The sequence below is a fragment of the Rhinopithecus roxellana genome, chromosome 14 (genome assembly GCF_007565055.1).
Source record: "Rhinopithecus roxellana isolate Shanxi Qingling chromosome 14, ASM756505v1, whole genome shotgun sequence".
Classification (NCBI taxonomy): Eukaryota; Metazoa; Chordata; class Mammalia; order Primates; family Cercopithecidae; genus Rhinopithecus; species Rhinopithecus roxellana.
In genome coordinates, this window is record NC_044562.1 from 93807128 (window position 1) to 93825276 (window position 18149).

At 39.0% G+C, this 18149-nt stretch overlaps 1 protein-coding gene across 1 annotated transcript in view; it reads left to right on the plus strand.

The window, feature by feature from the left end:
* The window catches only part of ADAM23 (ADAM metallopeptidase domain 23), a 183291-nt gene that overhangs the window by 19023 nt on the left and 146119 nt on the right, over nucleotides 1-18149 (plus strand). The window lies entirely within an intron of this gene.

Here is an 18149-nt window from a genome sequence, read left to right on the forward strand (position 1 = left end):
AACGTTAAATAATTTATCTCTACCCTATTTTTAGATCCTTCAACCTAAGTACTATCTTTCGTTTGCCTGCTTTGAAAGGCAAAGCCTGTATCACACTGTGGTGTTCTTCCCCTTTGCGCCCTACCACTTTGATTTTTATTCTTTACTTATTTTGAATTTGCTGTGGTTTTAGCAGTCATTTTACATTTGAAAAGGACTTGGAACAGCGGGACTTAGGGTTAGAATTCTATGTTCAGTTGTTGTCTTCTGCCTCTGGGGAGAAAAGTAAACTTGGAGACTCAGCAAGAACAGTTGGAACCCAAGTACCCCCATTTGAGGATTTGCCGGGAGCTCCTGCTTGGCATACAAAGCCTCAGAAAGTTGATGGTGAGGGATGAAGAAACATTTTGTGGAGGAAAAATTGTGTATTTCCTGCTCTGTTATTTTTTTTTTTAAAGTTAAGAAGGGGCCAGAGGATGAAGAGTCTATACAGATTTTGTTGTGGTTTGATCAGGAAGCCACTGATGGGTTTTAAACAAGGAAATAACATTATCTGATTTATATTTTAATAAGATCCTTATGGCAGCTCTCTGGAAGATGAACAGAGCTGAGCAAGAGTGGCTCAGGGAGACCAGCTGGGAGGGGCTTGCATTTGTCCAGGCAGTGATGGTGTAGACTGCACTGGGTGATAAGCAGAGGAATTGCAGGGATGCAAGTAGATTTGGGATACATTTTGGATTATTGTAGGCTAGAAAAGGAGAGGAATTATAGTAGATTCCCCTAAAGATGTCCACATCCTAATCTCCAACACCTATGAGTATGTTCTCTTACATGGCAGAAGACATTTTGTAGATATGACTAAATTGAGGCTGTTGAGATGGGAGCATATCCTGGATTATCTGTGTGGGCCCAGTGTAATCACAAGGGCCCTGATACAGTCAGAGAGAAGGAGATATGATGTTGGAAACAGAGGTTTGAGTGATGTGAGGAGGGGCCCACAAGCCAAGGAATACAGACAGCCTTTAGAAGGTGGAAAAGATTAGGATACAGGCTCTTCCCTAGAACCTCCAGATGGAGCCAGCCCTGCCAACACCTTAACTTTAAACTCTAGACTTTGATTTTGGACTTTCGTCCTCCGGAAGTGTAAGATAATAATTTGTGTTGTTGTAAGCCCTGACATCCAGGGAAATTTGTTAGCATAGCAGCAGGAAATAATCCAGAAGTCAAAAATGACTACTATGCTTTATCCTGGGGAATAGTGCTACTATGTCCCAATGTGGGGCCGAAAAGGAAGATTTAGGAGGCTGACAGGAAACTGAGCCTGTTCAGCTCAGGAGGACTGTTGGTCATATCTGTGCATATGTTAATAACTTCATTGTCTCTGGGCTCAGGGATAAGTCAGGATGAGATGGAAATGTGGGAGCCTTCACCAGGCAAATGGTATGTAGAGACCTGGGGGTTTCACCCATGGAGAGACTGTATTACGTGAATTGTGGAAAAACAGCTTAGTAATTTCCGTCAGAGGCCACATAGAGACCTATTCCCTCTCCTTGCTTGCTGTCTAAATTATAGTTGTTTTCTTTTGAGTCATCAAATGACATTTCAAAAGATAATATGAAGCTGCCACTTTGGGAGAAAGAAAGCAATATTAAGCAGCTTTTTCAAAGATCAAATTTCTGGACTCTGTAGATAGTTGCAGTATTTCTTCCGTTATTATTTTTTGAAGGATATTTGACAGATTTAAGCTCATTTGACAGATTTAAACCTGTAGTTTAATTTGGAGGGAAAGCTTCTATGGCTATATGTTTTAAAAAATCTAGTTCTTTTCAGTTGGATTATATTTAACTGTTGAAAGAACGAAACTTCCCATTTTTGTTTGCATCAGTTACTTCTTGCTGTTTTGTTTCAAGGGCCTTGGTGACAGCTGAAAATAAGCTTTGAAAATAAAGTTGAGTTTTGACCGGGCACGTTAGCTCATGCCTGTAATCCCAGCACTTTGGGAGGGCAAGGCGGGTGGATCACCTGAAGTCAGGAGTTTGAGACCAGCCTGGTCAACATGGCAAAACCCCATCTCTGCCAAAAATACAAAAGTTAGCTGGGCGTGCCTATAGTCCCAGCTACTCGGGAGGCTGAGACAGGATGATCGCTTGAACCCAGGAGGCAGACATTGCAGTGAGCCAAGATCGCACAACTGCCCTCCAGCCTGAGTGACAGAGCGAGACTGTCTCAAATAAATAAATAAATAAATAAGAAAAGAAAGTTGAATTTTGTGTTGAGGCAACACATCTAGAAGAATCTATACATACATCTTCTGTACATAGAGAGCAGCGGTTCTCAACCATTTTGCTCCCTGCTGCCAACGCTTCCCCATAGGACATTTGGCAGTGTCTGGAGATATTTTTGGTTGTCAGAACTGGGTGGGGGAGGCTACTGGCATCTAGTGGGTAGAGGCTAGTAATGCTGCCAAATGTACCACAGGGCACAGGGCAGTCCCCTAAAATCAAAGAAGTATTTAGCCTAATGTGTCAGTAGTGCTGAGGTAGAGAAACCCTGCAATAGAACTTATAAACTGATAAATTTTGTTTCTTTCTGTTCTCTTTCTGTCACTCAGCATGGTTTCCTACATTGCATCTAGTTGCTTAGTGAGCCAGCCAGGTTAGCTTTTTTCTGCCCTAAGTACTACAACATTTTCTTTCTTTGTTTTTCTTTGAGATGGGTTTTTGCTCTTTTACCCAGGCTGGAGTGCAGTGGTGTGATCATTGCTTTCTGTAGCCTTGAACTTGTGGGCTTAAGCAATCCTCACACCTCAGCCTCCTGTGTAGCTAGTACTATAGGCTCGCAGCACCATGCCTGGCTATTTTTTCTACTTTTTGTAGAGACACGGTCTTACGGTGTTGCCCAGGCTGGCCTCAAACTCCTTGCCTTAATTCATCCTCTGGCCTCAGCCTCCCAAAATGTTGAGATTACAGGTGTGAGCCACTTCTTCTGGCCTACATTCTTGCAGATTCTATACTTTTTATTTTGTGGGAAATTGGCTAATTTAGTATTCACTGGAATAGGAAGCAGAAAGAAAAGAGTTTGCTTGAAGTCTTCATTTAAATGGATTTTAAAATTTTCTTTTTGCCAAGATAAAAGTGTTAAATTTATTATAGTCGTCTACTTTTGGAAAAAATTAATGTACTGTAAGTAGCTTTTATTTTGAGCTCTTAATCAAGTATTAATAACATTATGTTTTCTCTAATTATGACTAACTGAATATTGCCGAGATATAGTTATTTGCTTATTTCAGGTAATTAAAAACATCATCTGAAATAACTAATTGAAAGAATATAAAATCGTAAAAATTGCTCTGTTTGTTTTTTATTCTTTGGCACTATTACAGTATTTTGAAGCATTGTGAATTTTTTAAAAATTCAAGAAAAGTCTCCTTGCTGTCAGTTGATGACTTAAGTAGCAGCCCAGAGAACAGATGTAGGAATGAAGTGATTTATGCAATGCTTCAGCATCTTTTTGTTCCTGAATTTCACAATATAAACTTCATGAAATTGGTAAGAGATTTTGAGAAACCCTACATTATTTAGTAGGATGTGGGATATACCTTTATTTTTGTGACTTAAAATGAGGCCTCTAAGATGGGAAATATAGTTAGTAAATAAAAATAATTAAGTTTATGCCTTTAAAAATTCCTAAAATGAGATACTGTATATGACAATGTATATGATGTTGTATGCCTAGAAGTAGTGACATGTTTGAAATATTAGAAGCAGTAGAGATATTATGACTTCCAGAATATGGAAATGGACTTTTAGAAAATCAAAGATAAACATTATGTTGTTTTTTAGGAATGTTTAATATATACACATTCATGCATGTGATCCATGTGGTTTGTTAGGGAGCTGCATCTTCATTTGCTGATCATTCTTTTGAAATTTTAACATGTATGTATAAGACATGAAAGTGACGCTCTTGGACTTGAATTCTTTTTGGGAAGCTTATAGTGCATAGTATCTCTTGGTTTTCAAAGTGACACTGTTCTAATTGAAAATGTTGATTTTAAAACCCAATGAGTATGTTGCTTTACAGTTGACTTCTGTAATTTTTTCTGTGTTATCTTAGGTTTCGTATTTAAACTCTAGCTCTATCAGATAGTAAGTTATCCATGGAATTATATACCCTCCTTTGTTCATTTACTAGAATTTTTTTGTCCCCAGTATGCCCTCATTTATCGACTCATTCATATGCCTACTCATTTACTCACTTGTCCATTACTTTGAAATTTAATCACTCAGTAAACATTAAAGGATATATCTTTAATTAATGTATTAGTCTGTTCTCAAATTTCTATAAAGAAATACCTGAGACTGGGTAATGTGTAAAGAAAAAAGGTTTAATTGGCTCATGGCTCTCCACACTTTTCAACAACTAAGTCTCATGACAACTCACTACTGCGATGACAGCTCCAAGGCGGATGGCTCTGCAGGCTATACAGAAAGCATGGCAGCATCTGCTTCTGGGGAGGCCTCAGGAAACATTTACTCATGGCAGAAGGCAAAGCGGAAGCAGGTGTCTTACATGGCAGGAGTAGGACCAAGAGAGGGGGGAAATGCGACACACTCTTAAACAGCCAGCTGTCATGAACTCGCTATTGTAACAACAACTCCAAGGGATTCGAGTGTTAACCCATGGGAAACAACTTGCATGATCAAATCACCTCCCACCAGTCCCCACTTCCAACACTGGGGATTATAAATGAACATGAGATTTGGGTGGGGACACAGATCCAAATCATAAAATTCCACCCTGGCTCCTCCCAAATCTCATGTCCTTTTCACATTGTAAAATCCAATCGTGCCTTCTCAATAGTCCCCCAGAGTCTTAACTCATTCCAGCATTAACTCAAAAGTCCAAAGTCCAAAGTCTTTTCTGAGATAAGGCTAGTCCCTTTTGCCTGTGCACCTATAAAATCAAAACCAAGTTAGTTACTCCCAAATTACAATAGAGGTACAGGCATTTGGTAAATACTCCCATTCCAAAAGGGAGAAATCAACCCAAAGAAAAGGGCTTATAGGCCCCATGCAAGTCTGAAACCCACCTAAGCAGCCATTAAACCTTAAAGTTCTAAAATAATCTTTTTTGACTCCATGTCTCACATGCAGGACACACTGTTGTGAGGTGTGGCTACCAAGGCCTTGGCAGCCCTGCCTCTGTGGCTTTGCAGGGTTCAGCCCCCAAGGCTGCTCTTAAGGGCTGGCACTGAGTGCCTGTGGCTTTGCAGGCACAGGGTGCGAGCTGCTGGTGGATGTACGATTTTGACGTCTTCAGGATGGTGAAGGTGTCCTGCTCACAGCTCAACTAGGCAGTACCCCAGTGGGAACTCTGTGTGGGGGGGCTCCACCCCACATTTTCCCTCTGTGCTGCCCTATTAGAGGTTCTCCATGTGGGCTCCGCCCCTGAAGCAGGCTTCTACCTGCACATCCAGGCTTTTCCATATATCCCCTTGAAATCTAGGCAGAGGTTCCCAAGCCTCAACTCTTGTACTCTGTGCACCTGCAGGCTTAATGCCACATGGAAGCTGCCAAGGTTCATGGCTTGCACCCTCTGAAGCAGCGGCCTGAGCTGTACCTGGGCCTCTTTTAACCATGACTGGCCAGAGCTAGAGTGCCTGGGAAGCAGGGAGCAGTGTCCCGAGGCAGACAGCAGGGCCCTGGGCTTGGCCAATGAAACAATTCTTCCCTCCTAGGCCTCTGGGCCTGTGATGGGCTGCTGTGAGAGTCTCTAAAATGCCTTGAAGGCTTTTTTTTCCCATTGTCTTGGCTATCAGCACTTGACTCCTTTTTACTTATGCAAATTTCTGCAGTCTGCTTGAATTCTCCTGAAAATGGGCTTTTCTTTTTTTCACCACATGGCCAGGCTGCAAATTTTCCAAACCTTTATGTTCTGCCTCCCTTTTAAACCTAAGTTCTAGTTTCAGTTCATTTCTTGACTTACGCATATGAGCATAGGTTGTTTGAAGCAGCCACATCTTGAACACTGCTGCTTAAAAATGTCTACTAGATACCCTAAATCATCTCTCTCAAGTTCAAAGTTCCATTTATCCCTGGGGCAGGGGCATAGTCCAGCCAAGCTCTTTGCCAAGGTGTAACAAAAGTGACCTTTTCTCTAGTTCCCAGTAAGTTCCTCTTCTCCATCTGAGTCCTCATCAGCCTGGCCATCTCCCTTCATGTCACTATGAACACTTTCGTTATAATCATTCAACTAGTCTCTAGGAAGTTCCAAATGTTTCTCCATCTTCCTGTCTTCTTCTGAGCCCTCCAAACTTTTCCAGCCTCTGCCTGTTACCCAGTTCCATGGCTGCTTCCACATTTTCAAGTATCTTTATAGCAATACCTCACTCTTGGTACCAATTTTCTGTGTTAGTCCATTCTCACATTGCAATAAAAAAATACCTGAGACTGGTTGATTGATAAAAAAAAAGAAGTTTAATTGCCTCATGGTTCTGTAGGCTGTACAGGAACCATGACAGCATCTGCTTCTAGAGAGGCCTCAGGGAGCTTTTACCCATGGTGGAAGGCAATGTGGGAGCAGGCATTCACATGGCCAGAACAGGAGGAAGAGAGAGGGGAGGAGGTGCCACACACTTTTAAACAACCAGATCTCATGACAGCTCACTACCATGATGACAGCTCCAAGGGGGATGGTGTTAAACCATGAGAAACCGTCCTCCTGATCAAAATCTTCATGATCACCTCCTACTAGACCGCACCTCCAACACTGGGGATTACAATTGAACATGAGATTTGGGTGGGGACACAGGTCTAAAACATATCAATTAGCTTAAAGGATTTATTCTTTATATTTAACTGTCTATTCCACAACTCCACTTGGGCGTGTAATGTGCATATCAAACTTAGATTCAGAGTCCTGAATTCCTACCACCACCTTCTTCTCCTGCAGTCTTCCCCATCTTGATAAATTGCTTGCTCCTTCTGGTTACTCAGGCCAGACATTTTAGAGTTTTCTTGTCCCCTCTATTTCATTTATAATCCACGTCTAATCTGTAAGTGAGTCCTACTGACTTTGCCTTCACTATCTTCCCAGAATCTGACCAAGTCTCATCAACTCCACTGTTATTCCCCAAGTCAAACCCCTATCACCTCCTACCTGGATTATTATTGCAACAGCCTCTTAAGCCACTCTGCTTCTCCCTTGCCCCCTGACCACTTTAGTGCATTATTCACACAGTAGCTTCTGGTGAACTTTAAAAAATGGAAACCTAATCATATCATTCCTCACTCAGAATTCTCAGCACATTACTATTTCATTCAGAATAAAAGGCGAAGTTCTTACAGTGGCCCACAAGGTGCTACATAACTGACCCCTCACTGGTTCTGTGACTCTTGCCTGCACAACTCCTCTAGTCTCCCTCCACTTGACCCACACTGGCCTTTTTATTGTTATTCTTTGAATAGACCAGTGTGTCTCTGCCTCAGGGCTTTTACAACTAGCTGTTCCTTCTGCCTGGGATTCTCTTTCCTTAGGTATTTACGTGACTTGTACCTTCACCTAGTCTTTGCTCAGATATCACCTCTTCAAAGACTCCTTCTTTGACCATCCTATTTAAAACTGTCACCTCTTTGTTCTGCAAACTCCCTAACTTATTTTGACTCTTATCTACTTTAATCTTTTTACCTATATCACTCATCATTATCTAACTTACTTTGTATTTACTTGTTGGTCGTATTAGCCATCCCCCGCAAAACACGTACCCTAAAATGTAAACCCTGGAAGGCCAGGGCTTCTGCTTGAAATGTGGTAGACACACATGATTATTTGCTTAATGAGTAAATGATTTCATGTATGATGTAGAAGCCAACAAGGCAATATATAATCTAAGGAAGTAGACATATTCCTCAGATACATAATAGATATATTCTATTTTTATTTTGTATGTCTTCAAGGCTCCATGCAATTTCTAGGTTCACATTTAGAAACAAAAATGGAGTTTTAATAGGCCTAAAACATTACATGGACATGGTGAGACCTATCATTTGTGTACGAAAATAGGGGATTCTGCATAGTGGTCAGTATTCTAAATGTTAGTTTTAAAAATTGTGCAAATACAGGTTGAGTGGTTGATATTTTCCAGAGCTCTGTGGAAGTTTAATATTAGAGAACATGAGGTCGCCTATGAATATTAGCTTTTCTACATCTAGCTTTGGGTAAAGTATGTGTACTACAAATACTTGTTTTGAGTAAAATTGTGAAACAGGACAATTGAGGGCCTCTATGTCAAGGAACAGGCCTTAATCATGTTACTTAGGAAGTCTACTGGCACCTGTGTTTTTGTCAAATGGAGGAATCCATTTTTGACATGACTCCCAATTTGAAAGTTACTCTTTTCATCCAAAGGGGTAGAATGCAACCCATCCATAGTCATAGATAAGGTCAGAATTCAGTGCAAAGGACAGAGCCAGACATGGCTGAGGACCAGAGAACACTGAACTTTTCCTAATCTGTAGTTGTAGTTCTCTGTAGATAAAAGGGATCTCTGCCGCAGTAATATGCAACTTGCTGAGGGCTGTCAAGGAAAGCAAAGACCACTTAGGAATATCATTGTCAAACAGCTGTATATTTAACATGAACTTTGAGCACTCTCATAAGCGGAGCCTGAAAAATTCTACAAATGGAAATATCAGCTCTGGTATAGAGATCCCAACACAAATCACTGAGTACAAACAGTATGAAACCTACCAGCAAGGATCAGTAAATTGAGGTACGTCAAGAGAAGAGAGCTCTGGCCTGGACAGATCTGCTCAGCCTTCTTTGATTACACGTTTTCAGTAATTTATTAATGAGGGAGAATTGGAGGTTAATATTTGAATCTACTCTATATAATTTATGGTTTGCTAGATACAACAATGCTCAAATGAACTGTATAATTACTGTACCATAATTTTCATTTTGTATTTCAGAGTTACTCATTCTTAACTAATCCTTATGTAGTCATCATAAAGACCCAAGTTAAAGAACCTTCTGTTGCCTTGGATTGATATTTGCATTGACATGAGTCCACTGGGCTGTTCTAGTCAAAATTTCAAGGACCAGAGTAGGCAGTCCAGGGAAGTAGGACTCTTTAGGAGGGTTGCCTCACATGAGGCTTTTTTTTTTCTTTTAGAATAGTATTCACATTATGTAAGCAAATTAAAAAAAAAACTGCCATGTAATGAGTCACAGACACTAAGCATGGTGCTTGATGTCTTGCTTTCCAGAATCTATATTTTATTTCCATTCTTTTATTTAAATTATTTAGTGGGTGTTCAATAATTCTGGCTAGAAAGACAAAGTATGTTCTTGCTTTATGACACAAGTGTTAGCAGAGAGAGAAGTGTTCCTTGGAGTTCTGCAGTTTGGTGATGTAGGAATTGACGAGGAAAAAGAACAAGGTGAATCACACCTCAGCTACTAGATTAATGCACCACATTAAATGTTACTATTCAGGAAGGCAGCCGAAAGAAACCGCTTCCATGGTAACTGTTGTCATAGTTGTATTTTTACTCATCTCTCAAAAAATATATGGAAGTGAAATAATACTGCTGTAGTGATACTTGTGCTGCTTTACCCATTTTAAATAGCAAGTGCTCCAAAGGCTTGTAATTCAGTCTTTCTCCTTAGTTGGCATTGCCAGTTAATATCCAGCAAACATTAGTCACTAACGGTAAATGTATAGAAGACATTTCATATACCTGGCCAAGGATGCTTTGTCAGTGAAAGTGTGTTGTTACAAAGTCCTCCAGGATTGCTAAATAATCACTGGGGAAAATCTTAGTCTGACCTTCCCCACACCTACCATAAGATTAAATGTACCTTCTCTTCTTTGGCTGGCCATGAAGATTTTTAAAAAGAAATATTTAGTGTGGCTAATGTGATTCACTGGAATACGTATTTGGATTACCAGTGCCTACTTCCTCTTTCTCTTCACCATCCATCTTTTGTATGTTTAAGAGTACCTTGGCTGGGTGCAGTGGCTCACACCTGTAATCCCAGTACTTTGGGAGGCCGAGGCAGGTGGATCACTTGAGGTCAAGAGTTCAAGACTAGCCTGGCCAACATGGTGAAACCCTATCTTTACTAAAAAAAGAAAAAATGACAAAAATTAGCTGGGTGTATTGGCACACACCTGTAGTCCCAGCTACTTGGGAGGCTGAGGCATGAGAATCGCTTGAACCCAGGAGGCGGAGGTTGCAGTGCTGAGATCATGTCACTGCACTCCAGCCTGGATGACAAAGAGAGACTCCATCTCAGAAAAAAAAAAAAAAAAAGAGTACCTCAAACTGAGGTACATAAGAAAAGAGAGGAAGATGAATTTGGAATCTCTTTAAGATTGATTTATTTAGAAAAGAGCTCTTGTATAAGATTTGGTCAGAAGTTAAAATTCACAAATCCATAAATCCAAGCTTTCCTTTTTTCTGTCTCATCAGATTGCATAATTGAATATTGGCTAGATTTCTTTTACGGTAGACGTTCCATCTTTTTCAGCTAGGTTGGCACAGAGAACAAAGTCAAACAGTGATGTGCTTCCGTTAGTGGGAGATGTTCACCGTGGGTTGTAGAAGAGTGTATTTTGTTGATGCTTTGGTCTTGTTTCTGTAATAGCCTTCAAAGGGTATGACTTAAGCTTCCTAATTTAGGGCCAAAAGATAGATTGATTAACAAAATACATTAGCATTTTTGGGCATGTATGTCCTCCCCCTACTTGTCATTCTTGTGAAATTCTTTATTTTATGATAAACTGTCATGTTTAACTCACACCACAATCCACATTGCAGTATAACAGCCCAGAATGGAAGGCATCCTGTGTTTTGCTTTAAATGCATGTTTCTTAAACATTTATTTGTTAGCAAATACTTATTAACACTTTATAATTTCATTCTATTAAATAAATCCTGGAAGAGCTGTCTGAATTCTATCTTTAAGTGAGGAGAACGTCTTCCTCATAAGCCATTCTCAGCTCTCCCCAGCCCCCAGCAGACTCACTCCACAAATTCAAATACACTTGTTACCCTTACTCCAAATTCAGTAATTAATCATGCTTATATTGTATGTGGTATCTTTACAAATAATATTTATACCAGGTGTGGTGGCTCACACCTGTAATCCCAGCATTTTGGGAGGCTAAGATGGGAGGATTGCTTGAGGCCAGGAGTTCGAGACCAGCTGGGGCAACACAGTGAGACCCATCTCTAAAATAATAATAACAATAACGATTCTTATTATTTAATTGACATATTTTTCACTCTTTGCAGTTACTCATTTTATTCCCTTAACCATATTATAATCTTTTTGATCTAAGTGTTAATTCTTGGCCAGGCACGGTAGCTCACACCTGTAATCCTAGCACTTTTTGGGAGATCAAGGGGGGTGAATTATTGAGCCTACGAGTTTGTGACCAGCCTGGACAACATGGTGAGACCCCCATTTCTACAAAAAATAAATAAAAATATTAGCTGGGAATAGTGGCACGTGCCTGTGGTCCCATCTATTTGGGAGGCTGAGGTAGGAGGATTGCTTCAGCTAGGAGGTCAAGGCTGTAGTGAGTTGCAGTTGCACCACTGCACGCCAGCTTGGGCAACACAGTGAGACCCTGTCTCAAAAAAAAAAACACAAACAAAACAAACAAAAATCAAAACTAACTCTCCTATACATCTGCTCTAGTATCTTACATAAGTTCGGTATTTAATACAGATTTGTTGATGGTAAGCCCATAATACTATCAATTGGAACATGGTAGAAGAAAACATGATGATAATTTTCTCCTTCGAAGTACCTATTTAAATGCATCGTGACAAGAATGTTCAGCAAGTTACCCTAATTTGCAGTACTGCCTTCATGTAACATTTGCAGCTGTTTCACTTCTCAGGAAAATGATTCATATTATTTTGAAGACATGACAACTTGAACAAGGTCAAAGCATAATACATAATGATAATTAGCAATAAAAGTATAAAGTTTGCAAATTTTGCTGAGTATAAATGTACATTGGAATTTGCTAGATGGTGGCTAACTATCCTGGGAGGGAACTTTAGGGTGGAGTTGATTGATACCCTTCCAAAATGTTACTATATTCTTTTTTCTCTTTTTCCTACTTTACTGTCTCCTTCCTAAATGATTGAGCTCTTTCAATATGACTGAGCTACATTGGTCACATTATTATTACTGCTATTTTCTTTGAGACTGGGTCTCATTCTGTCACCCGCACTGAAGTGCAGTGGCATGATCTTGGCTCACTGCAGCCTCAAACACCTGGGCTCAGGTGATTCTCCTGCCCCAGCATCCTGAGTAGCATGCACTGCCACGCCTGGCTAATTTTTGTATTTTTTTGTAGAGACAGGGTTTCACCTTGTTGCCTAACCTGGTCTCAAACTGCTGGTTTCAAGCGATCCTCCTGCCTTGGCCTCCCAAAGTGTTGAGATTATGGTGTGAGCCACTGAGCCCAGCCGTCAGTTGCATTATTGTATTATTTAATCCTCGCAAACATCATGTCGTTAAGCTATTATTATTTGTATTTTAATGACCAGAAAACATTGAGGCTTGCAGATGTAAGGACTTCTGGCATAAATATGGCACTTTTTTATCATTTAACTAAAACTGACACCTCATATTTCTTCCTTTGATGTGTGACCTTGGACAATAGCATTACTTAATCTATCTGTGCCCTTTAAAAATGCTTCTCTTCTATAAAAGGGTAATACAAATGTCTGCTCTACCAGCTGCATGGGGTGCTGTGTTCTAGATAGACATGACAGTACTTTGAGATGATTAAAATGTAAGAAATATGAGGCATTATTATTTGTATCATAACACAAACCTGTGCAATCACCAATTTAGAATGAGGGATTAGAACCAAATTATAATTAAACATGGTCTGTTGATATTTTCTTTTGGACTTCAAAACTTTTAAGATATATTTACATATTTGGATTTTTGCATTATACAGAAAAAAGATCCACAAGCTAGACTTTTATGTTTCTCCAGCTACAGGATAGGTCCAAACTAGTCCTCTTTAGAAGAACCTCTGTGATTAAAAAAAGGTGACTTCTTTTCCTCAAACTTATTTCAATTTAAAGTTGACATTTTCTTCTCATTGATATTTAATTATCTGGGGTGCTGGATTCTGTGCCTACTGTTTTCATATAAAAAGAAAAACATACCAAACAGCCATGCTGATGAAAGTCTTCCTGGTGAAGTGGACTCTTGTCCTCAGCAGCTCAACCCATGATGACAAAGGCGGGGTCCCTCTAGCATCAAATTAGCGGGTTTTCCTCCTCCCATCTTGTTAGTTGGTGAATTTTCAAATCTGCCTTCTCTGAAACATTATAAAATGTCCTGAATTTCAAAAAAAGGTGATTTTTATATTCTCTGACCTTTCTTCACCATATTTCTAGATAATGGAGTAGAAACTCTTGAAAGGTCTATTGAAAAACTGTAAAGGTAAGGGAAAGAACCATATGCAACAAGATAAAGAAAATAAAACACTTCCTGAAAAGGTTGTGGTTACACACACACACACACACACCTGCCACACATATACAATGTAGATGCTATATTCAGTGTTTTAACAGACATAGAATAAACGTTGTTTTTTCTATGTTAGAATAAACAGAAGACAGGCATCTGCTTACTGCCTTTTGCTCTCTCTAATGCCCTGTTTCCTGAAGCCCAGACCTGTAGCCCTCTTCTTTACGAAGTCAAGTGTCAGTCTTTCCACTGGTGTTTGCTCAGGCCTGCTTGATACCCTAAAGGGCTTCTTACCTCTGTTTGTAAAACATTTTCTTGTCTATTGATATTCTTCTTTTGGCCATGTTTCCTTCATTACTTAAATGAATATCTCCCTAAATAAACTTAGTATGTCTTAAGATCAGGAAACCACTTCCAAATGCTGTTATGTTTTCCACACCACCTATAGTTTAGAGCAGGGGTCCCCAACTTCCAGGTTACAGAGTGATATCAGTCTGTGGCTAGTTAGGAACCGGGCCACACAGCAGGAGGTGAGTGGCGGGTGAGTGAGCATTACTGCCTGAGCTCCACCTCCTGTCAGATCAGCAGTGGCATTAGATTCTCATAGGAGCACGATCCCTATTGTGAACTGCGTGTGCGATGGATCTAGGTTGCATACTCCTTATGAGAATCTAATGCCTGATGATCTAAGGTGGAACAGTTTCATCCTGAAACCATCCCCCACTCCACCCCATCCATGGAAAAATGATCTTCCATGAAACTGGACCCTGGTGTCAAAAAGGTTGGGGACCACTGGTTTAGAGCATACTAAGGTAAAATATATGTCTCATTAGATGTGATCATCCATAGCGTAGACACCCAGTTACCCAAGTTGCTCATTTTCTACTAAATTTTATAGTTTAGTAGAAATTCAGCCTTATAATATTTTTTGAGTTCTGGGAAAGTGTTACTTCCCATTTTCAGTTCCAGTTATGGGTACGCTCTACAGAACTCACAAATTCTTCACAAACAGTGAAGAACACTGTTTGAACACCTATTTTGTGTGAAACATAGTTGCATGAAAACATGTATATCCTGCACATGGCTGCATTTTATTTTTATGATTAGATATAGAGTTATTTTTCTTCTTGTTTTTATGTCTATATTAGCTACTCTAGAATATAAGTCCCAAGAAAACATAGCTTATTTAATGCACCCTACACAGAGCTGGGCATGGATGATTGCTTAATGTCATAACATCGCTTGATGATAAGGCGCAAAACAAGTCTTAGCTGAAGAACCCAACAGCCTTCTTGAAGTCATTTAATATTATACCATTAGATGCCATCTACTAGAAAGAAAAAATACAAACAAAAGCACTTTGCGAAGACGTGTAAATTGTTCTCCAGTGAAGGAGGTTTGTGTATATAATTGAGTTTAATTGTTTTTGTTTTTAGAGCTCCTGTAATTTCCCTGTGCCAGATTCTGAGTTAAAAGAAAAATACTAAAGTGGTGAGGCAACAGCTGTTCTCAGTCCTTCAGGATGGTAATTCTGAGTCCAGGGACGTGCTCATTCTTATTGTGAAATGATGTTCTTTGGCTATAAAACCCTGCATTCTTCCACAGTGCTATTATAGTGAATGTCCTTATAAAAGCAGGGCTGTTTAACAGATATCCCGAAAGAGAAAATAACTGATTTTGACCTAATATGTGGTTCATGAACTCTTCTCTGAAGCATTCCTAGGATCTGATTTTGTGTTACTGAACACATTTCTAAACCTCACTGCATAGTTCTTTTGCAAAAGAAGAACAATACTGTAGGTAGTCTTTGTATTTTTAGTAGATTTCAGTGATGCTGGTCAGTTAATTAACTCTAAAATCTGTTAAATCAACCAAAAATGATATGACTGTATCTTATAAGACTTTGTACTCATCTCAGCCATTCTTCTAACTTTTCTACCATTTGGAAGAAGCAAGCCAATATTCTGTAAAAAAAAAAAAAAAAAAAAAAAAATATATATATATATATATATATATATAAAATATAAAACAACAATGTGGTTTATAAAATAATGATGAGAACTCACTTTACATGGTTTGAAAACATATTTTAAATGGGCATATATAAAAACTGTATAATATTTTGTTAAAGAAAAAGTGACAAATTAAAATGGAATACATAGCATCCAGAAGTTAAACACTATTTTAATTGTGCCTAAGACAGGGCAGAAATAAAATGATAGGGAAAAGTAGCACTTGTCAGGTATTTATTTTGGTATAGAGAAGAATCTGTACTGTATAGACACTTGTAGAATGTATAGCAATGGAAAGAGAAACAGAATGTAAGAAAACTAACATACATCAGTATATTTAAATGACTTAAAATGGATATAAATATATTAGATGAAACTAATTCCATTTGATACATTCACAAAGAAGATGAATATGGTGAGGAAATCTTAAATCATTTTATAGAAAATGTGCTTCCTCTTAGAATTAAAATATTAAAACATTCTTACAGATAAAGGTAATAAAATCAAATTCTTTTTTTTTCCAATGGATAAACAGATATTTTGTTGCTGGCATTATGAATTGCGTCAGTTCTGGAGAGTAATCTGTTAAGATGTTTAAATGATGATGATGATGATAATGATAATGATGATGGCATGTGCCAGAAATGGTGCTGAGTGAGCTTGAGGGAATGGTCATTTAGGGGAAGGCTCATTGTCTTGGCCACATGTTCTTGTTTGTGATTATAAATGTTACTGATCATGTCACGTGAAGCCTGCCGGTCTCCATCCCACCTTTTCAGATTCATTGTTTGACATTTCATCTGAAAACCATTTTCCTACAGGCCATATTCATTTTTTAAAAAATTTAAAAAGCCTGTTTTTCTCACATTCATTTTGACTTGATTTTTGTAAATGTTTTCCTCCCTGCCCCGAGTGTCTTTTCTTTGCCTGACACGTGGATTCTTATTCATCTTTTGAGTTTTTGTTCAAATAGCATCTTGTCAGTGGATCCTTTCTGTACCCCTCTGTGCCTGGGTGGGGTTCAGCTGTGGTCCCTGTCCTGTGGCCCATTAGACAAGCTGAGGCTGACAGTTCTACCTGCCCCTTTGGAGACCATCACTTCTTTGAGGGCAGAAGCTGTGTCCCAGCTATCTTTATATGCAAAGCAGGACTTAATATGTTTGTGTGGAATGATTGAATGCAAAAGCAAAGGAAAACCCAGTATGATTGACTAGCTCTTTGATTAAATTCTATTAAACTGAAGCTAGTCACATTGACATGGCATAAACCTATTTTAGCATTTATCAAATTGTATAACTCCTACAATTCTATAAAATGAAGGTACTACATTTACTACCAGATTACCTTATTTTGCAACAGAGTGTTGTCAGTGTTTGTACTTGTCGCATCACCTATTCGCTATGAAATAAGCTTTTTACTGGGTCACTGTCAAGTTCTTCTTAGTGTTTATAAAGATGTTCAAGTAGGTATATCTAATGAACTCATCTCTACTATATAATATTCTTAAGAGAAACTATACTAAGGATTTATCTTATTCTTAGAAATTAAATTTTACATACTTAAAGCTTTTTTGGATCCAGAGCTGAAAAATCTCTCCTTGTACAAATTATTCATCAATATAAATATCTTTATGCAAAAATTAATGCTTCAAGGTACAGAATGAATTTAAAGACAGTGGATATTTGTATTGAATAGAGATTCTGTTGTGGATAATGGAGACCACACTTGACAGAAGTTTCTTTCGCTCTCTCTTTCTCTCTCTCATAGTTGTATGGATACAGGAAGCCCACAAGTATGGTGACCCTGTTCTAGAAGGTTGTTTGGAATTCGACTTGGCGTCCTATGGCATTAAGGATTTAGGAGCCTTCTTTCTCATTATTTTGTATTTAAAATTTAATATTTGTTAGTTTCCTTTTTGCATTGTATGGATTGATTATTATTGAGTGACTATCTGATTTGGCAATGTGCTTGACTGAAAGTATAAGTCATGATTTATTTATAGTGTTTTATGGGTTTGGTATGACAAAAAGGTCTTGACAATGAATATTTGGTGAATTACTTGAAAGGTCAGATGTGCTGGGGAAGAGTCATTAACCTAGACCTGTTTGCAAGACCCCTGTGATATGTGTTGTGGAGCTCACCACCCAGGGGAAGGATGGGAAAGGGAGAGACAGGGAGGAACAAATAAAGTGCTTCCAAAGCCCTGAGCGTGAAGATTGTGTGAAGGAAGACTTCTTGGAAAGCACTGCAGGTGGGACGCCTTTGAAGGATTGGGAGAGTTTCAGTCGTCAAAAATGCAGGGGAAGGCAAAGAGGAGCATGGGGTAGCACTGGGGGGAAGGTGGGAATAGAAAGTACTGGGAGGGGGATGCTTGGTATGTTCATGCTGGCGTCTAGTTACCATGCATGGAGCACTTCACAGATGATTTGTAGCACCCACTGTGCCTTAGGAATGCAATTCTGGAGGAAGGACGTTTGTGAGTTAAGGAAGTATGGTGTAGGTGTTTCATTTAGCCTTGTCCTTTTTTTTTTTTGATAGTGTGATAAAGGAGAAGTTTATGTTAGCTAATACTTGGACAAAACTTCATTGATTTGTTAATTTGCAGTATTCGAGATGCTTCTGTGAGCTGTAATAATCTTTAAC